We start from the raw sequence: 7,500 nt of genomic DNA, 5'->3' as shown, positions 1-7,500 counted from the left end.
AGCCCCTGTTCAGACAATGCAGGGGACCCATTTCACCTCTCTCAAAGCGCGGCTGCAACCGGGGTGCAAATTCACCCCAGCGGGAGGCAAACGAGGTGGTGACGTTAAACGGTTCATTTGTTCTCAGCCCTCGCCAGAAACTCTTCTGAGTGAAACACCTGCAGTCATTTAATTGATCCTGCATTGAAACTGGGAGAGTGAGAAAAATCCTCTCTTCCCACCTCGTTGCTTTGTTCTTGTTCCTCCGTTGCTGATTTCCCTTTGGCAACATCGCCAAGTAACTCTGAGAGTAAGAAACAAGTACAGCTGTTGGCAATTAATACAATCTTAATCTTTAAGCCGTAACCAGTGAGAAGTATTTTTTAGACAGACCAGAATATTAACAGTATTGTGATCTCAGTCCTTCAGCGTCCTGTTGTCTTGGAGGTGGGGTATAAATCTTTTAAACGAATGAAACGAAACGAATAAATGGTTGTTGATCATAAAGAGCAGGGAGGATAAGATCCTGCCAGTTCAAGGCTTAAAAATCTGGCCCTAGATATCATACAGGGCATCTTCTCCTGTATGTAATTCTATCTTCATATTAAGATCTTTCCCAGAGGTATCTTGACCGGTCTGGTGAGTTATCATTCAGGGAAGAGACTTGTCAGTGGTGGCTCCAATACTGCCTCCCCCAAAGAAGTGTGACCCACATTCTGCTTGTTGTCCATCGGGTAGCTTGCAAGCACTGTTCCAGGGTGCTTTTTGGACCAGCGTGAATTCTGGCATGGCATCACACCAGTGATGTTTCTGGGCTGACTGGCCCCTAGTGCGGAGCTTGAAAGAACATAAAAAGAGCCCCGCTGGATCAGGCCAAAGGCTCATCCAGTCCAGCTTCTTGTATCTCACAGTGGCCCACCAGATGAGTCAGGATGCACTCAAGACAACAAGAAACCTGCATCCATATGCCCTCCCTTGCACCCGGCCTTCTGAGGTAGCCTCCTTCTAAAATCAGGAGGTTGCACCTACTCATTATGGCTTGTAACCTGTGGTGGGGTTTCCCCCCCATCAATCTGTCCTATCCCCTTTACAAAGGCATCTACATCCCCTTTACAAAGGCATCACCATGTCCTGTTTCAAGGAGTTCCACAAACCAATGACATGCTGAGTAAAGAAATATTTTCTTTTGCCTGCCCTAATTCTCCCAACTCTCAATTTGAGTGGATGCCCCCCGGTTCTGGTGTTGTGTGAGAGGGAAAAGAACATTCTTCTATCCACGCCCTCAATAATTTTGTATGTCTCAATCAAGTCCTCACTCAGGAACCTTTTTTTCTAACTGAAGAGCCCCAAACACTGTAGCCTTTCCTCGTAAGGGAGGTGCTCTGGCCCAGTAATCTTGTCTTGCAGGGGCTAGGCTTTCTGGAAGTTCCGGACATTGTTATATCATCCTGACTGTTTCCGGAGTGCCCCAATTTGGTGCCAATTGGAGGTCAGGACGGGCGAGAGGCAACAAATCTCATATCCTCTTATACCAGCCCTAACCCAAACCCTACCACTGTGTTTTAAAAACAAACAGAAAAAAGTTCATCTAATATAAATATGCATATACTGGGGACACAAAAAAAGAATGAATGGAAATGGAAAGGCAGTATAGATCTCCTGAATCAGTGGTTCCCAAACTGTGGGTCATGACCCACTGGTGAGTCATGACCTGATTTTTGGTGGGTTGCCAAAGGGTCAGATCAGATAGGATCCGTGAAATAGGAAAGCTCAGATAACTCATTGCCTCATGCCCTGAGGCTATTCAAAAATAAGATGTTGTAGCTGCTAATTATCTTGCAAAGAGCTCAGCTCCTGCAGTTTGCAAGCATGGGTGAATATCGGGAGATAAATGTTTGAGGGTCTTTTTTCTGGTTATTATTGCTTATAAATAAAGAAAATATTTCCTTCTAGATCTCCTTTTTTCTGTCTGGTAAACCTAGGTGGATCCCGATAGAGCGTCGTTTAAATAAGTGTGTCCCAGTGCTATAAAGTTTGGGAACCACTGCTCTAAGCAAACAAACAATATCTTGATTTTAATGCCATTCTCTGCATTGTGGGTTTTTAAGAAAGGAACATGAGATCCAGATATTTTAAAAAATCGGTGCTTCTTGAAACATTTGTATTTCAATGGTAAATATTTGCATTTTATGTATCAAAGTATGCCACGTCTTCGCTCCGGCCCTTTCTTGTACTTCGATCCTCCCCCAATGGTTCGTGCAGGGGCTTTTTGGGAATTCTCAGAAGTACACATTGACTTGCCCCCCCCCTCCTCCGCTTTGATCTGTCTTGTTATACACTTTGGCGATTTCACACAGCGTGTTGGCCGTGCTGAGAGAAGAGGGAAAGTGACGGAAGACAAGGTCAAGTCACCCTTGGTGATTTCCGACGCGCAAGCTATTTCATGTGTGTGAAGTTGCGACGGCAACTAGAGGGACCAATCAAAAAATCTATGAGGGTTTCTCAAAATCAAGGCGCCTTAAGATAGTAACCGGCGTCAGCTGGGAAACAAACAGACAGAATCAAAAAACTCTCCTCGCCTTTATTTCTCAGGCTCTTCCAGCTGGTCGGCATTCTGCAAAAGCCACCGAGCTCATTAACAGCCCCTCTCATTTCGCCTCCTCTTTTTGAGCCGGTGTTGCCGCAGAATTGAATGTAATTTTCTCCAATTGCTACTTGAGAGCCGCTCGAGCACGTCGGGGAGGGTTGTGCCAGCAGTTATGCTTTTGCTGTTCCATCGGAGGGGGCAATAAATATAAATTTAAGTGCCAATAAAAACAAAACACGGATATTTTCGATGGCTGAGTGGAAGGATAAGGGTCATCGCCAATAAAGGAAGAGTCATTTGGGTTTTTTTTTGGGGGGGGGAACGCAAGAGAATCTACCGTGGCGTGCCGCTTCTTGCCGAGCTGCGTTCCCGGATTGATTTTGAAAGCTTGCTGTAAAAATTGATTAAAATCCAGAGATTTCACGTTGGGCGGCAATAAAGGCAGAGCTGAAGGAGCGGTTCAAATCAACAGTGTCTCCATTCGCGGGAGCCTCTCCAATACCTGCATGATCTAGTTGGGAAGGAAGGGTGGTGTAGTGGTTTGGGAGGCGGACTTAGACCTGGAAGATCCAGGTTCGAATCTCCCCTCAGCCACGAAGCTTCCTGGGTGACCCTGGGCCAGTCACTTTCTCTCTCAGCCTCACCTACCTCACAGGGTTGTTGTGAGGATAAAAAGGAGGGGAGCAGTTGTATACACCGCCCTGAGCTCTTTGGAGGAAGGGCGGTATAAAAACGTGAAAAATAAATGATAAATTAAGATGTCGCTGTTGATTTGATGGACCCGGGTACTCAATGGAATTGAGTAATTTCAGTGCCGCCTTCTATCAGTGTCATAACCAGTGGTGTCAATAGGGTTTACTCACCCGGTGCAGGAGGCCAGCACATCACTCTTCCCACGCAGTCAGTATTGCACTGCCCATTGCTCATGTACCATTGCCCATATACCATTGCTCATGTACCATCACCCTGGCAGTTTTTGGGCTATAACTTTTGATAGAATGGAGATATTTCAACACAGCTTGTTTCATTGCATTCTGCATGAAACTGCACATCGATTGATTTGGTATTATTCGAAAATACCAAGATTTTAAATTTTTGGCCTGTAGTGGTGTCACCCCCTCATGCACTTCACCTGGTGCAGCCCACACCCACTTCTTCCACTTTAGGGATGCCTCTGGTCATAACAAGCCTTATCCCCGAGTCTTATATTATATTATGAAGCCCTTTCACTGAAAGGGTTTTATGTACAGTGGGCCCCTCCTTATCTGTAGATTTGAGCACCTGCAGATGCTAAGGCCACAGCTAAAGAACCTCAAAGGGCCTCCCGGACATGACCAGTGACTTCCGGTCACATTCAGGAAGCTTCTTTTGAGGAGGACTGTTAAAGGCTGGTCACTAGTCATGCATCCAGAGGGTACTGTACATACAGTGGTATACATCACTGTATCTTCTACTAGCAAGCTTTGGGGGGGGAGGGATTCCAGTTGAAATAAAGACAAGCACGCCGTTATGTTTGGGCATAGATTGCTGATCAGTCCATTTTCGTGTGTAGTTCTGTTCAGAACTTCAGATGAACATATGCAGATCAAAGGAAGAGGGGCTCAATTTGGATACACAAACTCATTTTGATCAAAGGGCATTTGAGAATGTTGTGTTTGGCCACCTCGGAGGGAGACTTTGGAACTGAGGAGGAAGGTGTTTTACTACCAGAGTATGTATCTTGACTTAAAATAAGATATTTGACACTGTGATGAATTCTAAAAACAGGGCCAGTCCATTCAGAGAGTCCCTGAAGGTCCAATCCTATCCAACCTTCCAGCACTGATTCCAGCTGCAATGCAGCCCCATGGTAAGGCAACATTTATTCCTTTACCTTGAGGAGGCCTCCGTGACTGCCCCAGCACCACAGGATATAGCACATGCCCTATTGGCATATCTGCATTGGTGTTGGAAGGTTGGAAAGGAAGCGCTTGCCTCAAACAGCAGACCAGAACTGGTCAGGGGGAGGGTGGGCCAAGGGGCAGTTTAGGCCTGGGAGGGGGGCGGGGAAGGCAGCCCCCATCCTATCCACCCTCTCAGGTCTTGGAGTCCAACACGGGTCTCCTTGGTTCTACGTCATTGATCAAACTGACACAGATCTTAGTAGATCCATAGGAGCTGCTGCAGCCCAACATGGGGTAAGGGACTCAAAGATCCCTTATCTCAAGGAACTCCAGCTGCTTCCTTGGCCTTGCAGGATTCAGCAGCAGGCATTTTGGTGCTGCTGTTCAATGGGAGGCAACCCTATAGGACTGGGTGTAACTTAAGCGCTGTCAGTTTCAGTGACACTCAGCCATGATGAACTTTCTGAGGACATGACCCACCATGTGCAATCCTCCTCTTTTGGCACCAGCGTTTTGTGCTATCTTGTCACTTCTTCAAGACCTAGACCTTCTGGAAGCCTTGACCTTTCCAAGCGGCTGCTTAGCAGGGCAATCCTAACATGTCTACTTAGAAGTAAACCCTGTGGTATTCCGTAAAAACATGTACCCTCAGGAAAGTACGTGTAAGATTTCAGCCTTAGAAACCCACTTCAGGTTTCAGCAAACTATTTGAAGGACAGATACACCACCTGCCTCGTTCTTAATTCAAGAATTGCTAAGTATGAAGCAATTTGGTACTTCTTGATGAAATATTTTGGAACCGACTAAAGGCTGGTTTCAGCTGCCGCTTTCTCTCATCCAGGAGAATTGGGAGGAGGGGGGGAATCTGCTTTGTTGTTCTTTCCATTGCTGCTTGTTTGTATATTCTTTAGATCCTCCAATTTTTAATTAATGATTTTTTTTTAAAGTCGTAAAATGACAATTAGCATTCGGAGAGTCTAAGCTGGTCATAAGCAGGTGAAAATTGCTCATGAAAGCATTACATTGCATATGTTTTAGACTAATTAACACAACCACAACATATCCTTGGAAGCCTAATTTTGTAAAAGAAAATTATTCCACCAACAACAGGATGGCATTCACATATTTACCTAAACCCCATAGGCAGGGCCTCAGAGAGGAATTTTATCAGGGAGTACAGAGTTTCTTTTGGGCCTCTTCCTAAAGAGGGAGGGGTGAAACAGAATGGAGGGGTGGCAATAGGGCCAATCCTGGGCCTGGTGTGTATGGCAGTAGTTGTGGCCATGTGCCCACAGTATTGCCCCCAGTGTCCTGCGGGGGTAGTGAGATTGGAGAATGTAAGATCCCAGGAAATATCTGGGCCCCCTCCTTTGGCTCCTGGATCCCCTTCCTGACCTTGGGCCCAGGTACAAATTACCCCCCTTTACCCACCTCTCCTAGGCCCTGCCCATAAGTTCTCAAACTCTCAGGGAGAGTTTGAGCCGCAGTGAGTGTGTGCAGGGGTGGGGGGGAAGTCAGTGACGCGACCCACTGGATCCTGCCGCTTTGGAGGGGCGCTGGGGCTTTCTGCCACTTACCAGAGCCTGCAGCAGCCTCCAGGGGGTGCGGGGAACCCCGCACCAACATCCGCAGGGCTCCCCACACTGCGGAGGCCCTCAAAATCGCACGTGTGACCACTTCCGGTTTTGCGTTTGTGAAACTGGAAATGGTCACGACTGCAATTTTGAGGGTCTCTGCATTTTGGGGAGCCCTGTGGGGGCTGGCGCAGGGGCTGTGCTGCAGGCTCGGGTAAGTGGCAGCCTTCCAAAGCGGCACGATTCAGTGGGTTATGTCACTGCCTTCCGCCCTTCCCCACCCCTTAAGGGGGCAGAGGCCGGGGCTCCCTGACTGGGGCATCATGACTGCCATATCCAGACAGTTCTCTTTAATGACACAGAACTCTTGCTATGTCCATATGAATACCTTCTTTGCTGTTTCCTCATTTCTTTCCTTTTGATCCTCCTGTATGTTCCTATTATCAAGATATTGCCAGTCTGGTTACTGTGCGTGGGGAGGGGGACCAGTGCTGGGACCATCAGTGACTTGTGCAGGCCCTGTAAGAGAAGGAAACTCTGACCTCAAACTTCCACTGCCTTGTGGCTACATCCAGTTATGGAAAAGGCTTCAGGAGTCAACCTCGAGGCAAAATCCGGAGCCGGAGTCCCGAAGGCAGTTCATGGCTGAACACAGTCACGTTCTGGCAACTCCTGCGACGCCGCTGGAACCAACCGTATTGGCTTCTGCCTTTCTGTTGGACCATTTCAGCGACGTGGAGAGGGGGGATTTGCTGCATGGGTAACAGCCTATCCTCCATACCTACTTTACCCAGGCTTCGCGCACTGGAGAGGACACTCTGTTCCAGAACCACCATTCAGAGTGTGACACCATAGTCTTCGAGACTGAAGGATGCCAACAACGTATGGCACACACTGCTCTCCTGGTGCTGTAAACATGTTTACGGCACCAGCGCTGGTGCTGGAGCTCAATGCTGGCGCTGGGAGAGCATAAATTTGGGCCCTTATTATAGTATCATGCCTGAAAGAAGGAACTGTAGAGCTAAATTGTAGACCACAGCTGCAATACAAGGACATCTGCAAGAGGGATCTGAAGGCTTTAGGGATGGACCTCAACAAGTGGGAAACCCTGGCCTCTGAGCGGCCCGCTTGGAGGCAGGCTGTGCAGCATGGCCTTCCCCAGTTTGAAGAGACACTTGGCCAACAGTCTGAGGCTAAGAGGCAAAGAAGGAAGGCCCATAGCCAGGGAGACAGACCAGGGACAGACTGCACTTGTTCCCAGTGTGGAAGGGATTGTCACTCCTGAATTGACTTTTCAGCCACACTAGACGCTGTTCCAGAACCACCTTTCAGAGCGTGATACCATAGTCTTTCGAGACTGAAGGTTGCCAATACAGTGGTGAGAGTGGGAGGGGGGGGAGGCAGGCTTCCTTCCCATCAATCCTCCCGTTCAGTATCATTTATGCTGATGACAACTCCATTATGCCATCTGGCATTA

This window comes from Tiliqua scincoides, chromosome 10, assembly GCF_035046505.1.
Source record: "Tiliqua scincoides isolate rTilSci1 chromosome 10, rTilSci1.hap2, whole genome shotgun sequence".
In the NCBI taxonomy this organism is placed as follows: Eukaryota; Metazoa; Chordata; class Lepidosauria; order Squamata; family Scincidae; genus Tiliqua; species Tiliqua scincoides.
The sequence above is the reverse complement of the archived record's forward strand: the minus strand, read 5'-3'. Positions refer to the sequence as shown.